This window comes from Erythrolamprus reginae, chromosome 1 (assembly GCF_031021105.1).
Source record: "Erythrolamprus reginae isolate rEryReg1 chromosome 1, rEryReg1.hap1, whole genome shotgun sequence".
NCBI lineage: Eukaryota > Metazoa > Chordata > Lepidosauria > Squamata > Dipsadidae > Erythrolamprus > Erythrolamprus reginae.
In genome coordinates, this window is record NC_091950.1 from 234,000,779 (window position 1) to 234,024,502 (window position 23,724).

Below are 23,724 nucleotides of genomic sequence, written 5' to 3' on the forward strand. Positions count from 1 at the left end.
TTCTTAATCCTGTGAAAAGTCTTTTCCCTAAAGATACCTTGTTTTTCTCCTCACAGCAGACCCTTAATAAAATGCACTAGGGGAGATGGGGTGAGATGAAAAAACAATATTTAGTCTGAAAGCTCAAAACTTTGTTCCATCACTGCATCAGAGCTTGGGGTGGTGGTGGTGGGGGATTATTTGATCAAACGTAGAAGCCAAATCAGCTAGGAAGAGGAAAAAGTTCCACTGATAGATACATGTGATTTACTTTTAAATAAAGGCACGAGGGATTGGTGAACCAGTAGTGTAAAGAATAATACCAGAAAGGATACATGACTCCCAGACAAAAGGTAAATAGGTGCTATTGAAATTCTCTGATAAATTTTATTACAAAAACTGGCTTCTAAAACAGGCATCCAGTGAACAACAGGAAAAAAGCCACTGAAGTTGTGATGAGGGATTAAAATGAGGCACTTTCATCCCTAATAAATATTCTGAGACTAAAACACATTACAAGCAGTCCTCAACTTACAATAGTTCATTTTGTGACCGTTCAAAGTTACAATGGCGCTTTTCACACTTAACACCACTGCAGCATCCCCATGATCACATGAACAAAATTCGGATGCTTGGCAACTGGTTCATATTTATGACAGTTGCAGTGTTCTGGGGTCACATAATCCCCTTTAGCAAAATCAATGGGGAAGCCAGATTCACTTTAACAACCATGTTCCTAACTTAACAGCTGCCCTGATTTATTTAATAAATGTGGCAAGAAAAGTCATAAAATGGGGGGGGGGGAGAGAATCACTTAACAAATTCAGCAACAGGAATTTAAGGTTCAATTCCAAGCAATGTCCAAGCAATCTCGCCTTGTGAGGCCAAGGGGAAGAGCCTTCTCTGTGTTTGCCCTGGTCCTCTGGAACCAGCTCCCCCTGGAGATTCGCACTGTCCCTACACACCTGGCCTTTCAAAAGACCTTAAAAACATATCTTTGCAGGCCGGCCTGGGGCTGTTGAGCACCAACTCTCTTCTCCGGCAGATGGTATATTTGCGGTATGATTTGCTGATTGAATGGTTTTTTTTTATAACTTTGAGGTTTAAAATTCTGTACTGTCTTAATACTTTTTTACATTTTGTTTTTTAAAATTGTATTGTTTTTATCTTGTACGCTGCCCTGAGTCCACAGGAGAAGGGTGGCTTATAAATGTAAGTAAGTAAGTAAGTAAGTAAGTAAGTAAGTAAGTAAGTAAGTAAGTAAGTAAGTAAACAAACAAACAAACAAATAAATAAATAGTGATAGTAAGTTGAGGAATATTTGTAGTTACTTTTCAAATATCTGAAGTGCTCCAAACACATTAGCTTGTTGCAGATCTTATAACTTGCCTTGTAAGAAGAACTAGCATGTTCATAGAACAAATGAGGTAAAGCAACTGTGGATCTGAAGATCACTTTGCTAACTTTTCCCTTGTTCAGTCAGAGGGAAAAACTGGACAAGCTTTTCAGTGGCCAGCAATCAGATTAGTACCTTATGCCCTCAAGGGGTTGAAATCACCATTCTTTTTCTTTGCAAGAAAAAAAATAATTATCTGTTCAGAAGAACTAAAGAGTACACCAGGGGCAATTTGGATGCAATTTGGTTCCCCTCCATGGGAAACCCCACCTCTGGACTTCCATGTTTTTGTGATGCTGCAGGGGAATACCAGCAGGGGAATACCAGCAGCGCAAAAACGGGCTCTTCGGCTGGCAAAAGGGGTAAATTTGGGGCTTGCACACATTAATCGCTTTTCCATTGATTCCTATGGGAAACATTGTTTTGTCTTACAAACTTTTCACCTTAAGAACCTCGTCCTGGAACCAATTAAGTTTGTAAGACAAGGTATCACTGTACTTCGTTAAACAAAATACGGTTAAAACACATCTTGGCTGAGAATAATGTGTCAAGCCAACTAGTTCTATTTTCTTCTCCTGACAATATTATTCTCTTTGGACACCAAATTCTCAAATACACAGGGAGGCTGGAAGAGCAAACTTTAATATACTGCTAAGAATCCACCATGTGAAATGTCCAATGCAGTGTTTCCCAACCTTGGCAACTTGAAGATATTTGGACTTCAAATCCCAGAATTCCAGATATCTTCAAGTTGCCAAGGTTGGGAAACACCAGTCTAATGTATGCTATCCAAACTTTTTTCCCCATTACCCACACTTACCAGAATGTCCTTATTTAAATAAATGTCCACGTTGTGATTGGATAATGAATTTGTTGTCTTTCCCACGCCCTCCAAACCACCACTTTTACTCAATTCTGGCTGATGTACCAGTGGTGGGTTTCTCTTACCCTGCTACTGGTTTGGGAACGGGAGCTCCCAGGTGCAATTTGCGCATGCACAATGCTTCTGAGTTTTTGATTATGTCTGGGTGGGTGAGTGGAGCCTCCTGCTGCTACCACTTCTCCTGACCAAGACGAACTGGTAACAACCAACCATTGTAATGAACCCAGGTTTGAGAAGCACCATATTAAACCAATTACTTTTCTAGTTTTGACTAGTTTGTAGTTAAAATTAGTTTCACCCATCTCTCTTTCCATTGTCTATGCATCACTGCAATCTATTCTAAGTCCAGACCTGGAGAAGACCCTGTTTGCTGTTGGAAGAAATGGCCATTTTCACAGACACAGCATTCATTTCATAAACCTGAAGATATCACAGAAGCTGCCTCTGGTTCACATATCTTAAGTCTACTCGGGTTTGGGTTCTTGGATCTCTGAAGCAGATCACTTTAGTTTCCAAAGTTACCTTTACAGAGAGGTGCTTGATAAAGAGATTTTTAAAAGGTGATTATGTTTTAGCAGGGGAATAATGAGATGAGTAAAGCTTTGTTTTGAGTAATTTGTGTGTGAAAAGGGAAAAATAACTAATTCTCTACCTGAGAGTCCATAGGGTACAGAGGCTTCTTAAATCCAAGTTTAAGGTTGCCATCATTGAGTGTAGAGTTTGAATGCTTTCAAATGCTTGATATTTTGAGAATGGCCATCCTGGCCTTGCATAAAATTTGCCTCCAATTTTTCACTTTAGTTCTGTGCTTCCACCATCTACAGTGTTTGGTCCTTGAATCTTTGTGTTATAATAAAGCTATTAGTGTTATAACAACTTGAACACTCACTAATGTGTCTAACTCACTCGAACAGGGTTCACCAACGTTGGCAACTTTAAGACTTGTGAACTTCAACTCCCAGAATTCCTCAGCCAGCTGGCTGAGGAATTCTGGGAGTTGAAGTCCACAGGTCTTAAAGTTGCCAACGTTGGCGAATCCTGCTTTGGAAGGTGTCTCCTTAGGTCTCTCGCTTTTTTCCTGCTATTGAATTGGTTCTGCTTCCTCCAGCCTGCTGGCAACCAACCAATATGCTTTACTGCTCAGCCTTCTTATTTATCACTCCACCCTATTTCCTGCCAACAACACACACACACTCTGCAGGAGCTTTTTTTCTACACCCACGCATCTTGCAGCCCCTTTCATGCCTCATCTCCTCAGTTGTCTTCCAAGTTCCCGTTGTTCCCTGTATTCTTTGATTTAGGTTCTGTATTCAATGCAAGTACTGTACCTGTCTTTTTTTCCTCTGGATACCCAGAGACCATTACCAATTCTGCATTCCTGGGCCTTTCATTAGCCTGCTTACCAACAACTTCGCCATCTATCTCTGTAGCTAAGACAATGTTTAAGTTTAAGCTTGCAAGTCTCCTCAATTCACTCAGAGGAGATAGTAAACATAATACAGTGGTATCTCTACCTAAGAACGCCTCTGCGTAAGATAGGAACCAGGTGTTCAAGATTTTGTTGCCTCTTCTTAAGAACCATTTTCTACTTAAGAACCCGAGCCCGGAAAAATCTCCCAGGAAATTTGAGAGTGTCACTAAGGCCCGGCCAGTTTCCTGCCATTCCCCCTTTAATCCTGACCATCTCGGACTTTTCTGGGCTGCCAGAGGTGGCGCTTAAGGAGGCTTTGGCAGTCCAGAGAGAACAAAGTATTTTCCTTTCTCTGGGCGCTTGGAGAGGGAATAAACCTCTACAAGCACCCAGAGGAAAGAAACACTCCCTTTATTCTGGACAGCCCAGAGCAAACGGAGCATTTTCCTTTCTATGGGCGTTTAGAGAGGGAATAAACCACTTTGCTGTGGTGACTCCCTCGCGCTGCCTCCCACACACCTGGCACGAGGTTGCCTCCCAGAGCATCTGGGCACGGAAAGACAAAAGGGGGTACTTTGCCCTGGCCAGATCAACTCGGCTTCAACCAAACTGAGGAGTCACCACAGTGAAGGAAAGGCTAAGCCTTAAAGTTCTGGATTTTTTTTATTCCCCTCACCTCACCTTCTTCCTTCGGAAACACATTATTTGCTTTTACATGGATTCCTATGGGAAAAATTTCTTCTCCTTACAAACTTTTCTACTTAAGAACCTGATCACAGAACAAATTAAGTTATTAAGTAGAAGTACCATTGTACCTCCTTCTATTTATCAATATCACATTTAGTTTAGCCAACTGAAGGGGAGGGGATGCCTAGTTTGTTAGTACAAGTCCCACATCTGCTGAACCAAGTAAGAAGTGTTTTAAGAGAGTCACAAACTAGAAAGGTCTGAGATAGGGCCAGGTAGAATAAAAGAAGATTCAAAAGAGAAAGAAGCCGCCAAGAAAGTAACATGGCCAGTCAATACAAAATGGTATGGATATAATCTTGAAGAAGGAATGCAAGATCATTAAGTAAATAATAAATCAACCCTGGGAAACAGAGAGGGTGAGAAAGAAACTCAAGATAGCCCACTTCGATTTTGTTTGGTTTAAGAGAAGCTAGAGAGGAAAATGACAGGTTTTCAAGGTTCTGCTCATATGTCCTACATAGCAAAAGAGTTCCAGTAGCCCTTGTCTTGTCTTTTCCCTGACCTAGCCTACTTCAAAGGGGTAAGAGAGACAGTCTATGATAAAATCTGGAAAAAGGAGATTTAGAGATTTTCTAAGCAGGAATGCATAGGCAAGAAAACTCTGAAAGGGGGGGCAGGGGTGGGAAATGGGAGGAAAGAAATAAAGGTGCCGAACTGAGTTTCACATTGTTTGGTCACAGGGTTCTATTTGCCAATCGGACAACTAAATTGGCTTGAAAAATCTAGGTTGAGTTTCTAAGCAAGCCACAGATTCTTCAGAGACAGCTGCCTGCTCCCATGTATGCAGTTGCTGAACTGCAAACACTGTGTTATCTCTCAAAAGGTTGTCCTTTCAAAAGTAATGGGGAATATCATCACCCTATCTTCCTTAATCGCTAACCAACTATCTCAATTTGGAATACCCTTTACGTTGAATTGGATTTTGCTTCACAGGAACAGTAAGCTCTGCATCAACTGTTGAGTGAAGCCTAGGTGAGAAAGCACCATTGTATTGTATTGGGAGAGGGGGCCTACAATGAGAATGAAAGAGAAACTTTCCTATTACAACCACAGAAGAACAAAAGGAACTTTCTCCATTAGGATATACACTGCTCAAAAAATAAAGGGAACACTTAAACAACACAATCTAACTCCAAGTAAATCAAACTTCTGTGACATCAAACTGTCCACTTAGGAAGCAACACTGTGACAATCAATTTCACGTGCTGTTGTGCACATTCAACTTTGTACAGAACAAAGTATTAAATGAGAATATTTCATTCATTCAGATCTAGGGTGTGTTATTTGAGCGTTCCCTTTATTTTTTTCCAGCAGTGTATTTTCCAACCTTGATCAATTATGGCTCACTTTTCCCCCCCTGGCGGTTCCTTTCTTGGGGCCATTTAAATCTGTCTCCTTTTTACTGCACAGTCCAAGGGAAGCGGAAGAAAGTAAGAGTATAGTATTGTGAGATTGCATCACACGTATCATGTTTCATTCACAGTTGGGGCACAAGGCAGCTATGTAAGATTTTTTTTTTTTTAAAGGGAGAAATAAGGGAACATATTATGGCAGGAGGATTTTGTGCATCAATAAGTTGATCTGGACCTACTTCTCAAACAGATTGAGAGGAAAACAACAGCAGCCAGAAGATCAATAAAAGGAAATGCCAGTTGGAGAAATCAGGAAACCAAAGAAAAGTTTTGTGTCGTGGCAGAAAGTTCTGGAATACAAAGTGTCCAAAATTCAAAACACTGTTATCATTAAAAATAAGGATTTCCATGTTGCAGAGGATTCTAAGGCAATGCCTCGCCAGCCGTAACCTCCTACCTGCACGAATCAGCCGTCCGCAATCTCTGTCGTATTAAATAAAGCTATCTTTATATTTTGTTCTAAAGACTTCAATCCTAGAATCTTTTGGACAGACATTTAGAAATCACCATTCAGAGTCAGCAAATACTGTAAAAGTGAAAGAAAGCAAAGCAAACTGTATCTCAAGTAGCTTTCTTTTTAATTTGTGAGGGGTGAAAAGAGAATTTTATGAAAAATATTAAGGTGGCACTATACAGACAAATTTGCTTTTTAAGAACTTTGTTTCACAGCTACCTACACTTCATTAAATCAAATCTACCTCAGGGCATTTCAAAACTCGTTGGACCTGCTGACTGACTAGCTGTACAATCTGATTTAAATAGGCTCTTTTTTCAACACCCCCCACTTCAACATATCTGCATAGTTTACTTGCCATTGTGGGCGTTTCTTCCTATGTTGTTGCTCACTTTGCAGAATCTTCAACATGGGAAATGAAAATACTCTGCATCTGACACTGGAGCCACCTCTTATTTGTCAGTGGTACGAGAAAAGAAAACTGAAAGCAAAAAAGCCCAAAGAATCCCTTCTCTTTTCGTAAAATCATAAAACATGAAATAGATTTTTGTAGCCTCCATATGACATAGTTTTGTGCATTTCAAATGTGCAGTTCCATTTTTGGAAACTTAGTATAGTAGCAATTGCATCCATTCTATTGCCTTCCAACTTTCTAAGCTCAGCCACAAAACGTAAACTGTTTGCTATTGAAATTAACTAATCTGCTGCTTTACTTGGTCCCATCATTCTCTGGAGCAACTAAAGGCACACTTTTTTCCAAACCTTAAGGCAACAACCTCCCCACCACCACCTTATTTAACTACTGTGTTTCCCTGAAAATAAGAGCCTGTGTTAATTTTTTTAAACCCTGAAATAAGCTATACACTCAAAAGCCCAATTGGGTTTATTATCAGAGCAGGGGATGTCTTATTTGGGGGGAAACAGGGTACCATTTAGCACAATCCCCCTATAACTATTGAGTTAATGTTTTCAATAAAAGTAACATGCTTCACTCTCAGTCCCCTTTTAAATTGACTTCGAGTGGAAATGAGAAATACAATTTTAGACTTTATATTTTAATTTTTAATTCTCAGCAGAGAGATCTGCTTTGGATCTCTCAAAACAATTCCCAATTCCATTACATATGTATAAAATGATTAACAGGAGGCCAGGATTACTAGAAAGTTACTTAGCAAAAAAATAAAATAATTTTCTGGGATACCAGGATACTCAGAATTTCAATAAAACTTCTCAGTAACACTGAGTTAATATAACACTTCTTTTGTGTCTCCAGTATTATATAATAAGGGCTGGATCAGGAGGCTAAAAATCAACCATTATGATCTATCTCTATGCAATAAAACAGAGTTCTTCAAACTTGGCAACTTTAAGACTTGTGGACTTTAACTCCCAGAATTCTGGCTATGCGGGCTGGAGAATTCTGGGAGTTAAAGTCCACAAATCTTAAAGTTGCCAAGTTTGGGGAACCCTGCAATAAAATAAGGACTCGTGTTATGTTGTTAATTGGAGAATCAGATTTTCTTAGAAAAACCCATGGAAAGACGTAAAGGCTACAGCAAAGCTTTGCATCATTATGGACTGAACATAGAACTGGTTGTATAACAAACAACTTTTGTGTCACCTGGTCAAACCTCACTCTGATTTTTAGTCATGTGATTCAGCCATGAGTATTCAGAAAGTATAAGCTGTTCTCTTAAATGTTAATAAGAATATTTGGATTCTTCCCATCCAAATCCCTAAATCTAGTGCCACTAGGCTTGAGTAGCAAAAGAATCCAGACAACTGTTATATACTAATAGCAAATACTGTTATGATTATATTCTGTATCTTTTTACTGCCAACTAGTGGCTGCCTGGGTTTTGGCAGCCTGTATTTCCTTTCATGGCATTCAAACATGATTAATTTATTATTCACAGATTAGCAATTTAACTTAGTTTAAGTAAAATTGAATGTCAGGCTAAGGCTACTTTTCTTAAATACTGACAGATCCTTTGTCACTTTTAAGACAGAAATTAATCAGATCCTCTTTTAACTAAAGCTGATTTGGAGTCACTAATTTGCCCCAGCAATAGAGTGTTAAAAGGTGGCCATCTAATTTTTAAAAATCTCCTCCATATCTTTATAAAGAGTTCTGCTGGGGAAAGGAAGAGTTAAAACACATCTTATGCTTTTAATTACTCTTTGAAGTGAGGACAGATTATCAAATTAAGCATGTGTGAAATAGGAATCCATGCTATTCCTAGTAATTTCTGCACCAAAAAGCTGCACCAACACAGAAAGCAAAATCTATTCATTCAATTTCAACTCTAACAAACTGCATGCATTGGAATAACAAGTTGAGAAAAGCATAGGAGATAGCATGGCACACATAAAGTAAGCTTTTTAGGCTGCAATCATACACTCAGTTTCTTTTAGATTAAACTCCACCAAACTTAAAAGGAACTAGGGTATCAAACTTGCAGCCCACAGGATAGATGTGTCACCCACTGGCCATGCCCACCCCCAGTTTAATGAAGGGGGAAAGTTGTGATAGGTCAGATGACAATGTGTCGCAAGTTTCACGCCCTGCTTTTAAAGAGTTAGGGTTATGCCATCAACGCTCAAGCTTAAATCTTCAGCTCTATCACAATGACTGCATTTTATGATTGATGTCTTCCTGAAGCAAGCTGATGGAATAGATTAGGCACCAATGAAACTACGGATAGCATAATTTGGTCTAGTGGTGAAAGCACCAAGGCTAGAAACCAGGAGACTTGAGACCCCATCCCACATCATTCATTAGGCATGAAAGGGGATTTTGAACAAGTCACTCTGTCTCAGCCCAACATACCTCGCACGGTGGTTGTTATTATGAGGAAAATAGGAGGAATAGGAATTATTAAATAAGTTCACTGCGGGACTTATTTATTAAAATAATAAAGGTGGGATTAAAAAATAAAAAATAAAATAAGCACTGCTGAAAATTGGTTATCTTAGACCCGGCAAATCCAATTTCCAGCCTCGGACAGCTAATAGTAGGCCCAAAACTTCGTAACTTTCTGTGGTTTATATACCTTAACTACCCCCATGTTACACATTTTAAATCCGCCCCAAGAGTGGGCCAGGGGTGGGTTCCAAATTCTTCTACTGCTGGTTTGCTCAGGGATGTGCCAGGCAGGCATGTGTGTGTTGCACACGCAGTACTTTAAAAAAAAAAAAAGCACAGAAGCAAAAAACAAGATGGCGGTGCCTATGGCACCAAGAGAACCTGCTCAGGGGTGGGGCAGGCCTGGATCGCTGTCAGTTCCAGTGACCCAGGCCACCAAATAAGTAATGGTTACCAGTCCAAACTGGCAGGAACCCACTTCTGGATTGGACGCCCATGATCTAGATATGTGGAATCAGAATGCAAAAGCCTCACCCACTTGCCTGCTCACTTCTTTGCCTCCATTCAAGTGTCAGCCTGAAGGGTTTTTGCTCTGGGTAATAACGAAACAATTAGCGAAAATCTTGCTGATTATGGGAAAAACAGATCAGCTGTTCTTATGCTCTAGACTCCCTCCCTCCCTGCAGTCATTTAAACTGGACCTTGTACTCACTCCCTGGCTTTCCTTTAGTGCATAAAATGATCTTTGGACTCTGTAATCAGAGCCTGCTGTTTCTGGCATAGTTTCTTTTCTTTTCTCTCTCCCTTCCCCCCCCCCCACCCATTTTGGCCAAGAAGCTGTTGCAACTGGCGCTGTCTCCATTTGTGTTATCTTTTAGACAAAAACTGTACTTCCAAAGGAGGCACTAAAGAGCCCTTATGAGAGGGACAGAAGAACACAGCTACATTTAAAAAACAAAAACAAAAAAACCATCAGCCTCACTTCTGATATGGTGCACTCTCAAATACAGATAAGGCAAATGAAAAATTCACAAGCCTCGCTCCATTTAAAATGTGCAAAATATCAAACGAAGCTCTGTTGTACTTTTCACACTGATGTGTCATACCAAAAGTGAAGAATGAACATTTGTCAGCAAAGTAGTTCAACTGACTATTATTATGTAAGATCCTCAAGATGTTTTAAATTCAGGGACAAACTGATTTGGTATATATACACAAAATCAATCTATCATCATTAGGATAGTTTTTAAAAATCTGGCATCTAGATCACTAAAGTAGTTTTCCCCAATAGAAGCTTTTTCTATTGTTTTTTTTTAATCTTGGAAGAAGCAGCCTGTATTTTTTTTAAAGTGAAACTACTAAAACAAAAGCTAAGCTTGTGAACATGTATATCTGTGAAGTTTTTGTATGTTTAGAGGACTCTATTTGTCCAAGCTGTCTTATGCAGAATAAAAATTACTATTAGAACAGGTTTTCCTATCTATTTTAGGCAATATCAAGTGGAAAAAACCTGCAGCACAAAACATTTTAGGAAATTCTCTTACTACATGCTTGGTGTAAATCTTAATAAACATAATTACAATATTGGAAAATTCTTATTTCCTCCTCCTGAAGACAAACTTTTTTAAAATGTAATGATCCCCCCCCCCAAAGGAAGAAACTCATTGCAGCTGTTATGCTAGATGCTACAATTCCTGTTTGAACAATGGAAGTGTTCCCTAGGATACAGACTCATATACCTGTCTGGCATCAGAGCTGTTAATCCCTTCTTCATCTCCAATACACACTGTCAGTCAGAAAATGTTTCCTCTTAAACTTAAAATTGGTTTCCTTCTATGGACACCAGTTTGTTTTATTACTTGAAGAAGAAAGAACAGACCAGGGCACTGCAAAGCTTCAGATTCAATTCTAAAAGATGGCTTACAAGTGCAAGGGACACAAATGTGACACCTATCTACAATTCTTGGGGGAAGGGTATGGCTGCTTAAAAGAGAAGCCCTAAAAAAAAGCAAAACAACCAATTTTTCTTTCCTATTGCGTCAAACAATTAATAAAACATTTTCTTCCTGCAACCTTTTCTGTATCCCTAAAGTTATCCAATTTGCAGCAAATTTAGGGGAACGTGAGGCTTGAAGAGGAGAGAGTCTGTAATTAAGGGGTAACTCTTTAGGTGGCACAGGCGATATTGAATCACATGGTCCATATAGCAACACTGCAGCCTTCCGCAACCCATAACCTCCAAAAGGACTACAAATACCATTTTCTCTAATCAGTACAGCTGTTGGCTATGGAAGCAAAATTTGTAATCCTAATATGCCCGGGAGGCCAGCACATTATAAATTGATTTACAGTGTCATGGGCTAGGTCATGGGAGGGGTTAACAGAAGGCTGATCTTTGAGGGCAGAAAGCCAACAACTAAATACAAAGTCTAGGCTAACTTTGAACACCAATTTTCTACCACTTTCAATTTTTTTAAAAAAACCCATCACTGAACAAACCCAATCCTGTACTTGAAATGGCAGTGGAATCAGGCCTTTACTGCAAGCATTTATAAAACTTTACAGAAGCCAAAAGAGGCACGCTTCTTTAGAGCAGCCTGCCATTCGATCTCAAGGGAGCAACTGGACCGGGTGACTGATTAAGAATCCTGAATGGGCTGAGAAATTGCAAGATCTTACATGAACTTTGGAAAGTTGGAGAGCTGCATTTCAATTAATCTTGCCAACTTCTGCTCAGTGGCGACCGTGCTCTATATCAGTGTTTCCCAACCTTGGCGACTTGAAGATATCTGGACTTCAACTCCCAGAATTCCCCAGCCAGCATTCGCTGGCTGGGGAATTCTGGGAGTTGAAGTCCAGATATCTTCAAGTTGCCAAGGTTGGGAAACACTTCTCTATCTAATTCAAGGAATGAAACTCTGCATTTCACATTCAAGAGGTGCTTTCAAACCCACTGCAGCTTTTAGGAAGCCAAAGTTACAACTATGATTTTTCCAGTTATACCAAATCCTGCTGTCCCATCGGGAGACACCAAGACACGGTTTAACCCAGCTCCTTAATAACCAACCAATACTGTACAGTACTTACAACCGGGATAAAATGTTAATTTTACAAACAGGCAGAAACGTCTCTTTAAACTTCCTCTTCAGCAGGCCTACTCAAACAAACACATAATGCACAAATACTCCGAATTAGGCTTTGCTCACTTCAGAACCTCCCAGTTGAAGGTTCTGTTCCACCCACACATTTGCTCCCCCCCCTCCAGCGTGAGAGAAACTGGCAAGCAGCTCCACACCGCATCTCGGGACTCCCCAGCCCCACGCTGAAAATCAAAGCAAAACCAAGTTGCAACTGTATAAAGATGGCTCTGGAAAAAAAAAACCCACCAAACACAACTCTCCATATATCGCACTCGGAGAGCGAAGAAGAGAGCGACAAAACGTGCAGGGAGTTACATTCCTGCCGTAAGCCACACGAGTAGTAGGCACGCACACACACACACCTGCTCCAAGGAACATCGGACCCTCCGATCCTCTCTCTTGCACGTTGGGATTCAATGGTTTTTCGGCCAGGACAGTAACTCAGCCAACCTCTCCTCCTCACTGCCCATCGCTCTCTCTCTCTCTCGGAAGGAAGACGGTTTACAAGGGATCCAATCGAGACCCAGATGAGCCGGGTTTCCCCGAGCCTTTCTCGCGGACGTCTTACGAGGAAGACATTTATTCAGCCCTCCCTCCTCCCGAGATCTGTTTTGAGTGCACCTCCCCGCCCGCCCACACCTCCCGTTCCCCCCACTTGGCCGACCGAGTCAATTCCATGCCCCCTTTGGATTTTGTGCGTGACTCCCGGCCACGAAGAAGCCCCCTCCCCCGCCCCCACTTCGGCCCACTCTTCAGCGGGGCGAGTTGGAACTTACCACATGCAGTTCCTCCTGAGAACTAAACGCATCGGGGTCCGCTGCTTGTGCCGCGCGCCGCACGCTCCTAATCTTCCACCCGCTCCATATGTCACTCTCCTCGCCCGCGAGGGGAGGGGAGGAGGGGGGAGGCAGGCTGACGGTGGGACGGAGGAGGCGGAATGAGGGGGGGCGGGCGGGGAAGCGACCGCCGCTCGGGGAGGATTTTAAGCCTCCGCTTTCCTGTGGCTGCGGCGATCACGAAGCATTATACAATGGTGGTGGAGGAGGGAGGGAGGAGGCAGGCAGGCAGGCAAGCGCTGGAAGAGCAGCAGCCTGCGCTTCCAGCACTTGCCAGGCGGAGAGAGTGACGCGAGGAAAGGCTTCTGCGAGCTCCTTGCCCTTTGGCTCACGTTGGAGGCCCCGCCTATGTCCCTAGGCAGGCAGGCACTCCGTCTCTGCCTCCCGCCCTCCCTCCTTTTCTCTCCTGCCGCCGCCGCTGCTGCTGCTGCTGCTGCCGCCCGGCTCTCCCCTCCCCTCCGCCCCACCTCCCCTCAGAAGGCCTGGGAGGCAGGCGACACATTGCCCCCTCGCTGGGCCAGCCAAGGAGGGCGGGGCGTAGGGCTCCGTTCTCCCTTACATGTGCCTTTGTCCCAAGAGATCAGCTATGCTAATATAAATCTGCTGCTTGCTGCAGGAGACAACACGAGCGCGCGGTCAGCCCCCCCCCCCTCGGCCGCACACGCCAGGGAGAGAAAGGGTGACAGCAGGCGCAGCCAATGTCGCTATTATTCCTCCCCCCCCTTCCTCAGCCCGACTGAGGGGCTTGGGAAGATTTATTTATTAACCACCAGTCAATCAATAGAAAGGTGATGGATGGGCACTCGAGGGGAAGGCTATAATACCTTCGAAAGGTAAAGGTAATAGGCTGGTTCCAGCCCTCATCTCGGGCGCCCTGGGAGGCAGAGCCGCCTCAGCCCCTCCGGTGAGATGTAAGGATTTGGGGCTGCTCTCTGCACATGCCCAGTGGCGGTGACGGCGTAGGTTTGGACACCTTCCGGGTTCGTGCTCTAGTTCTGGGACACCCGCCGAAACGGCCTTTCCCCCAATGGGTTTTATTGGGACTCTTTATTGTGCCAATTCCTACTACAGAACTGTGAGGTTGCTGGCCAAAGAATTTGGACGTTTCGGGACTGGTTTTTTGGGGGGAGGTTGAGACCAACCTCTTAAAACCCGGTTCGGCTCGCTCCAATCTTAGTTGGGAGGCAACTGAGGAAGAAACCTTTGGAGCCAGCCTTTCAAGCCTCCAGCAACACGCCCGCCCACATCACGCAGGCGACTCTTTCAAAAACAGAAGGCGGCAACCGAGCCAAAGCAAACTCTCGTTTCCGAAAAAAAAAGGGGGGGGGGGTGGAAGTCAAGTCAGCCCGAAAAGTGGGAAAGGAGACGCCGCTTTTGCACTCGGGGTTCGCCGCTTCGATGGGCGAAGAACTGGCGCTGGTTCTCTTGGGGGGGGGGGGGGTTGGACAAAAACGCAACCCGACTGGAGTTCCTGCCGCGGACGCCGTTTGACGCGGAGCCTTCGCTCCCCCGCCCGTCCCCGACAGCAGCAGCGGCAAAGTCTTGCGAGCTCGAAGCCAACCGCAACTATGATAAGCACGCGAGCTATTCGGGCAACTTGAAATTAGTCAACAAGTCAAACTGGAGCAGGACTGCCGAGTTCCTGAAAGGAGCAGCAACAGCAGGCGGGCTCCGCAGAAGGGACAACAGCTGGGCTTCAACCCCACACCGCCACCCGCTCCCCGCTTCACCAGCCAGAGCCGCGCTCGAGAGAAGTGGGCGGGCAGTGCAAGAGGAGCGGGGGCTTCGCTCCCGGGGCGGGGAGGCCTCCCTTCCCTGGCATGTGTGTGAGGAGGGGGGGGAGGGGAGGATTGTTTCGTCCCTCAACTTGTGCAGGACTTTTCCTTGGAGGTCCTTGCCCCCCCCCCCCCCCCAAGGACCTCCAAGGAAAGTCCTACACGAGTTGAGGGACGAAACAAGCCTCCCCTCCTCCCCTCTCCTCACACACATGCCAAGGAAGAGTTTCCCCCTCGCTCTCCCTCCCTCCCTCTCCCCCCCTTTCTCCAAACGCGTAGGTGAACAAGCCGAAAGCTCCCTCCTGACAGAACATTGCGTAACTGTTTTATGAGGCAGCCGTGAAGGGGGGGGGGGAGCGAAACGCCCGGGCGCGGCACGACTGGGCGAGGGAAAAACGAAAGCTGGGTTTTCCTGCCGTCACGATTCGGTGTATAGATCGAGTGGAATCTTAGGCCGGGGGGGGGGGGGTTGAAAGCCCGCGAGAGATGCGCTGTAAGCCGCACCAAACAAGCCACTCAAGCTATCCCGATTTCGAATCGAGCCCGTGGACTATCCTTAACTTTTTTTTTTTTGGTTCGGTGGATTCCGTTCCTATGACACACACACAACCCGGGCGCCAAAGATGACAATAACACACACACACACACACACACACACACACACACACACACACACAGAGCCGCCCAATGGAACTCTTAATTCGCAAAAAATACGAGTTACAGAGCTGGGAGAGTCAATGGATGATCACACCGTGACTTCAGCAGTAGTATCACTAATAGAAACGATAGTGCCACTAGCCATCTTCAATAAGGTAGCCATTCAGTGGGAAAGGAATTCTGGTGACTTAAAAGACAACGCCATGAGTTTTTCTTGGCAGCATTAAGGAAGTAGATTTCCACTGCTTTCTTCCGGGATCTTTTTTTCAGGTTCCTGGTCTAAGACAGACCAAAGGATCTCACTTACAAGTGACACTTATTTCAAAAAGCATTCTAAAATTCATCAACACACATTCAAACGTTGGCTGGTGCTTAATAATCAAAATTAAATAATCCTGGCTTTTAGTTATTCACCAAGTTGTAAGAAAAAGAAAAAGTTGTTTCTTTATCCTTTCTATCATTACTTTCTACTTATGTTATCTTAATACATATTATAATACTATACTCATTTGACAAATAAATAAATAACCCCCCCCCCCCAATGAAATATTTTAGGGAATATTAAGGGAGGTAGATTTTACTTTATATACTTATTGTATATTGCAGTCTATTCAACCATGGTGGCTCAAGGTGGTTTACAGAATATAAAACCACATTTTTTAAAAAAAAAACTAATAAAAAGAATCACATAAATAATATAGTATAATGTAATGAAATCAGCTCCCATCCTACCCCAACCTGGGGACAACAGATCGCACAAGTCATTTAATGGGCTCCATCCAGATCTGGGTTCCCCAGGCCCGCTGGTAGAACCAGGTCTTTAGCACCTTCTGCAAGAGTATTAGAGTGGAGGCCAATTTAATCTCTGGGGGAATTATGTTCCAGAGAGAGGGAAACTCCATAGAGAAGGTCCTTCTCCTGGGTCCGACCAGGTGTATCGCCCTTGGGGATAGGCCCTGCAGCATTCCTTGCCTCCCCGCTGATGGATCGGGCAGATGTAACAAGCAAGAGACGGACCCTCAGATAACCTGGTCCCAAGCCATGAAAGGGTTTAAAGGCACCTTGAATTGCATCTGGAAGCAAATTGGCAGCCAATGCAGCTCCCCCAGGAGTGGTGATACATGGGCACACCAGAATCTGCACAAAGCCATGTGGGCAGCTGCATTTTGAAACCAACTGGAACTTTTCCAGATACTCTTCAAGGGCAGTCCCATATAAAGCGCATTGCAATAGTAAAGAGGCCCCCCCCTTTATTATGTTTTCAACCTCTTTTGTATGATGGACTGGGTTGAATGTGCATGATTGTGTAGTTGGGGATTTTATTATAATATTGGTTATGTTGTAAATGTTTTCTATTGGTTTTAAATTTTTATTATTGGATTTGTAATACATTGTGTTATTATTATGTTGTGAGCCGCGCCGTGTCTTCAGAGAGGGGCGGCATACAAATCAAACAAACAAACAAGTAAACAAACAAACAAATAAATAACTAGAGCCATGATGGCAAACCTGTGGCACACAACGCCATATTGAAGGGCACATGAGGCGTTGTCTATGTCAGCACCAGCACGCATGCGTGCACTAGCCAGCTGATTTTCGGCCTTGAGGAAAGCGGGTTCCTTGTCTGGAGGCTTCAGAGAAGCTTCCCTGAAGCCCCAAAATGCATAAAACAGCCCAACAGGTAAACCAGAAGTTTGGAAAAGAGACGTCTGGTTTGGCCACTGTGCTGTTTTTCACATTCCAGGGCTTCAGGGAATTTTCCTGAAGGCTCCGGAGGGCAAAAAACAGCACAACGGGGAAACAGGAAGTCCATTTTTTCCAAACTTCTGGTTTGCCCATTTGGTTATTTTTTCACTGACCCAGGCTTCAGTGAGGCATGTGTGCATGTGTGGGGATGGGGGGGGAAAGCTTTTGTGCATGCACAGGGGCAGCACAGGAGGGTGCACATGAGTGTGGGGGGAGGAAATAAGTGTGGGCACGTATGCGCATGTTAGCACATGTACACCTTTTGGCACGCAAACCAAAAAAGGTTCACCATCAGTGGACTAGAGCAGTGGTCCTCAACGTTTTTTCCACCAGGGACCAGTTTCAGCAAGACAATTTTTCTATGGCCCAGTGGGGGCGGAAAGGGGCGTGGTTGGGGGCGGGATTAAGCATGGGGGTGCTGGTCCTCCCCGCCTCTTTCCCGCCATCGTCCTGTGGCCGGCAGAACCTGCCTCCCAAGCCCTCTTGCCCAGCAGGAGCTAAGCGCTGGAGAGAGGGGGTCAGGCTGGCCCTCCTGCCTCCCCCCAGCCAAAAACGCAAAAGCGCCCCGCAGCAGAAGCCAAAAGAGGCTTGAGCCTCTCGGTCCTTCCCGCCCCTCTGTCCCATCCATCGTCCTGTGGCCGGCAGAACCTGCCTCCCGAGGCCTCTTGCCCGGCGGGAGGCGAAGCGCTGAAGGGAGGGGGTGGCGGCATGAGGGCCGGCAGCTGCTGACTCCACGGACCGGTGCAACATGCCCCGCGGCCCGGTACTGGTCCGCGGCCCGGTGGTTGGGGACCCCTGGACTAGAGCATGGGTGAGTGTGAGTTGGGATTGGTGGTCCAGGAAGGGGTGTCACTGGCGCACAACTTGCAGTTACACAAAGGTTACTATATTTTCCCAAAGTAGAAATGGAGAAAAATCTTAAAGCCCCAACAGCCTCCACAGACAGATGCCTGAAGACTTTAGAAAAGGATATTTTGTGGCCATTAAGAAAGAATGGGCCAATCTATTCGCAAACAAAACACCTTCAACTCCAGATGATGGGATTAAAATTTACATTCCCCACCCAACAAGAACCTTTAGGGCATAATAGGATTAACCCACCACCATTAGAATAACAAAAGACACCAGGCTCACTACATTGCGCAACCTCCTGCAGCATCTCAGGACCCTGTAAAAATTCCATATACAGTAGTACCTTTACTTAAGAACTTAATTCCTTCTCTAACCAGGTTCTTAAGTAGAAAATTTGTAACTAGCAGCAATTTTTCCCATAGGAATCAATGTAAAAGCAAATAATGCATGCAAACCCATTAGGAAAGAAATAAAAGCTGGGAATTTGGGTGGGAGGAGGAGGAGGAAGAAGAGGAGGAGGAAGACAGTCGCTGCTGAAGGAAGAAGGTGAGGTGAGGGGAATAAAAAAAATTCCAAAACTTTAAGGCTTAAAAAAAAAAGAGGGACTCTGAGGCGTCGAGGAGGAGCACGCGCCTCCCATACACCCAGCGTGAGGCTGCCTCCCATGCACTGCGCCAGAGAGAGAAACCCATGGAGAATGGCAGGAAATTCATGCTGCTCTCAAATTTCCTGAGAAATTTTTCCGGGCTTGGGTTCTTAAGTAGAAAATTGTTCTTAAGAAGAGGCAAAAAAATCTTGAACACCTGGCGCTTATCTAGAAAAGTTCTTAAGTAGAGGTGTTCTTAGGTAGAGGTACCACTGTACTCATCAAACCAATTTGTCAGCTATCCCAACATGCTGATATTGGTTCTGCTCATCAATAAACAGAGTCCTTTCCAATCCGCCTCCATTTTATTTCCAGCACCTTTCTCCAGGCTTGGAATCCGATTTTTCTTCCAACAAAGTGCATTGAGAAAATGAAGTTTTAGAACTCACCATAGTAATATTATTACCCATCCTATGTGAAAGCCTGATTGGTCCAGTGAATAAGATGTGAGGCTAGGGACCAGGAGACTGTGAATTCTAGTCCTGCCTTAGGCATGAAAGCCAGCTGGGTGACTTTGAGCCAGTCATTCTCTTTCAGCCCAATCAACCTCACAAGATTGTGGGGAAAGTAGGAGGAAGGAGTACACATAGTCCTTGACTTACGACCACAACTGAGCCCAACATTTCTACTGATAAGTGAGACAGTTGTTAAGTGGGTTTTGTCCCATTTTACAACCTTTGTTATCACAATTAAGTGAATCTTTGCAGTTGTTAAATTAATAACATGATTGTTAAGTGAATCTGGGTTCCTCATTGACTGCTTGTCAGAAGGTCACAAAAGGTGACCCCTCAACATATGAGTCCAGTATCTGAATTTTGATCATGTGACATAGATATGCTGTAATGGTCATAAGTGTGAAAACCAGCCCTTACATATCTTTTTTCAATGGCGTTGTGCATTTGAATGGTCACTAAATGAAGTTTTTGTTGTAAGTTGAGGACTACCTGTATTTAGGTCTGCCACTTTGAGTTATTATAAAAAATAAGGTAATGAGTAAATAAGGAGTAAATAATATCAAGGCAGTTGATATCAGTCAGTTATCTCCCTGTAATCAAACCCTATTTTAGGGATACAGAAGGCATGTCTGAAAATTGAAAATCATCTGGAAGTGCAATCTTTAATGTTGCATGCAGTATAAGCTTTTAAAATTTAAGACTAAGCAATAGAAATGATACATCTATCCCCAATTTTAGATATCCAACATGGTTGTGAGAATGGAAACTTTATCCAAGAATGTGCATCCTACTGTAACCATATTTAGATTCCCCAAGTCTAATATTTTCCTTGGAGTAAAGCTTTATATTTTTATTTAAATCAGATAAATTATTATTAAATATAAATAAGTTTAATAAAACATAAAACACACTTTATGTATTATTGTAATCCACAATTTCAATTCTTAGTCTTCTCTTTGCCCTTAGAAAAACCAGGACTCATCTTGATTTTTAATTAATCAAAACCTGGTCATGCCATCAGCCCTGGGGCCTCCAAGAGATTGGCAAGGTACTGGTGTGACTCCATTATTTTTAACATCTGTTGTTCTCTCTTAGCTTTATAATTTCCATTTTTTAAATAATTATTTTAGATGATTATAAATTTTATGGTGAATGATAAGTAATATGAAGTTAGTTTCTATATTGGTATGTTATGATGTGTAATCAGAACTGATTCTTCATAAAAATGAAAGCATCTTTATTCTCAGTATTGTTTTTTTTTAACAAAATGTGATTCTTTTTTGAAGATAGTAAGCACATAGTAAAAGCAATTTTGATTGAACTTAAGCAAACATCTAAACTCTAAGTTCCCTTAAAATATGTAGACACACAAATAGACATACATACAAAAAAATTCTGCATCACCAAATTTAGAAATAAATTCATTGCCAGAATTCAGTGTGAGAATGTCAGATTTAGACTCAACTCCCACTCCATTCTGCTGCATTAAATGTAAGTGCAAGGCCAGTTACAGTGAACACCACAGGATTTGCACATTTCTTTCTTCTCTTAAAAAAGAAATATTGTATTGTTCATAGTAGTTACTACAAATACTACAAAAAATAAGAATTGTTCGTAGTAGTTACTACAACAAAAAACTGAATGAAATATTTCTAATATTCTGTTCTATGATGGCCAACTGTTTGTGGGTGCTGTAGAAATGGTTCCTGCATCGGAAAGAGTTGGGTTAGTTGACTTCCAAGATACGGTACCTTCCAATTCTTACATTCTACGAGGCTATGAAATTCATCTAGGATTTAGAGCTTTATCCAATTGTTTGCCTGTTAGGGGAACTATGGCCTATTTATGACTTATCAACTTCAACTCCTAGAATTCCTGAGCCCCATGCTGGCTCCCTTTTTATTCATTCTCCTCTCCAAGAAGTAGTTGCAAAAATATCTTGAAACTGGATGTACAATTCTGCTCCAGTGATGCCCCAAACAGATGTGCAGAGATTGGGCCTTGCCAATCATTGAATGCAGAAGTGGGTTCCTATCGGTGCACTCCTGTAGTGGCCCGCCAATTGCTTAATTTTGGTGTGACCATCTTTGCACCACCATCTTTCCCCCCCTATTTTTCGGTGATTTTGGGCTCTGAGCATGCACAGAAATAAAATTGTCCCTTTGCGCATGTACGGAAGCCCAATCGTGTGAGAGAATGCACATGTGCAAGTGTAGTGAGTGCGCGTGCACACAATGTCACAATGCGCACTGGTAGGGAATGGTAAGAGAAACAAACCCCTGATTGAGTTAAATAACAGTAGAAGCCAGGCAGACAAATGATGGCTAATGGAAAGGCCATACCATCCCCATATATTAAGCCTGTGCAAAACACTTTAAATCCTAAATCATTGTAAAATAGTTGTTTTGAAACGGACTGTCCTGACCCATTCTTGATTACTGCTTCTTACCAAGGGAAGCAAAAGCAATATTCTTAGATTATAAAAAGCGTGTTATAACCAACAAGTCTTCATAGATTTAATCTCCTGGCATTCTGGAATTCCTAGGCAAGAAACTCACAGCAAACTGATGACCGAACACCCTCTCTGAAAACCCTTCTGTCATCTCTATGTTATCAAGCTCAAGCATAAACTACAACTATGCTTAGAGTCTAAAATTCTCTTCTATTTGTGCTACAATGTCTAACAACCACGAACAAGTGGATTAATCATCTGGAAAGCACTGTGTTATTTTCTAAGCAGAAAGAATAATTAAATAACACCTACAACCAAGACCTGCAAAGGGGAAATGGCATGAAGACAGAAGTTCTCTTTTTCCAATGGAACTCTTAATTCCATCTTACCTCACAGATGAAGACAGACCTTATTCTCATGGCCCCTTGGAAATTTGTAAAGACGTGGCTTTTTTGTGGGACCTTTTAGCATTGTTTCTGGAACCATAAAAATTTATAAATTGCAATATTATTGTTGTTTTTGTTATTGTTATTGTTGTTATTACTACTACTACTATTACTACTACTACTACTACTACTATTACTACTATTACTACTACTATTATTATAATAATAATAATAATAATAATAATAATAATTATTATTATTATTATTATTATTATTATTATTATTATTATTGCTGTATTTTATTATACAGTGTAAACAGCCTGGAGCACAGGTGTCCAACATTTCAATTTGCCTGGACTGCATTGAATGAAAAGAAATTATTTTGGGTTTTATATAAAATATGTAATACAGTTAATATATCACATAACAATGTTTAAAATCACATAGCAATGTTTAAAATTTATGATATTTTGGGCCCTCATTACTAGCTGTCCCAGCCAGGTCGTGTGTGGCCTGCAAATGATGGATGGGACATGCATGACTAGAGACGTGATGGTGAACTTATGGCACGCGTGCCAGAGGTGGCACGCAGAGCTCTCTCTGCTGGCACATACACTCTTGCCCCAGATCAGATCTCTGTGACGTTTCTTATGTGAGTTTCTGTTTCCCTGCAAGTGATGAAACAGAAGCTCATGAAAGAAGAAGATTTGACCACTTGCTGCACTGCCAATGTTGGAATACTTCACCTCCTGCCAGCCAGAAGGTCTTCAGGACTCTGCCGTGCATGCATGCATGTCCATGTTCCACACATATGTATGTCCACGCATGTGCATGTTCATGCATGTCTGCACCTTTCCGTTTGGGCATGTGTGTACACACAGTTTGGGCAATCAATGTCTAAAAGATTCGCCATCACTGGCCTAGAGTCTGAGATCACTTATGTATTTCATAATATTGCGCTATGTTATTAAGGCTTCAGCAATCTATAGAATCTCAAAGTTTTACAAGTCAACTATGTAAACTCTATAAACTGCATAGACAAATTTGCAGATTTTTAAAAAAAGATATTATAGGGAAAAGTTAAAATGTGGTTAGAGAGCTTCAGCCCCTGTCATCGCAAAGAACCAAAACACTTATCGAAAAACAGCTGGGGGAACTGGAATTCAGGATGATATATAAAGCTCCCTGCCCCCCTACAACTTACTCCCATCACCAAGGGAACAGGCCTGCTAGAAAACAAATCAGTGAGTTTCGTATTGCATTTTTGTCTGGTGGTTCTGAACCAATGCTAACCTGAGCACCATTAAACCAAATATTAAAGCACATCAAAATTAATGGGATGTCACCGTGTCTAGTTTTGTAAGGCAACCCCCCCCAAAAAAAATTCCATCTGAATTTCCTAATTATTTTGACCAGTATGGAGGTAGTGTATCAAAATCCAGCCCACTATGTTATACAGTACTAAATTTTCATATTCTCTGTGGCTGCCCCAGCCCTCTGGAATCCACTCCCCCCCCCCGGAGATTAGGACTGCCCCCACCCTCCTTGCCTTTCGTAAACTCCTGAAAATCCATCTATTTCGCCAGGCTTGGGGAAATTGACATACCCCTAGCTGTTTCAATTTACTG

General features: G+C 42.8%; 1 protein-coding gene across 3 annotated transcripts in view; it reads right to left on the reverse strand.

The window, feature by feature from the left end:
• Positions 1-23,724, reverse strand: part of SERTAD2 (SERTA domain containing 2) — a 167,831-nt gene that overhangs the window by 30,479 nt on the left and 113,628 nt on the right. Inside the window, exon 1 of one of the 3 annotated variants that reach the window (XM_070732552.1) lies at positions 13,068-13,445. The exons of 1 other annotated variant lie outside the window; for it this stretch is intronic. The gene's annotated coding sequence lies outside the window, so the exon portion shown is untranslated. Of the gene's footprint in view, positions 1-12,653; positions 12,773-13,067; positions 13,446-23,724 lie in introns of those variants that run through there. One more of the 3 variants, XM_070732553.1, reaches the window with a different exon arrangement.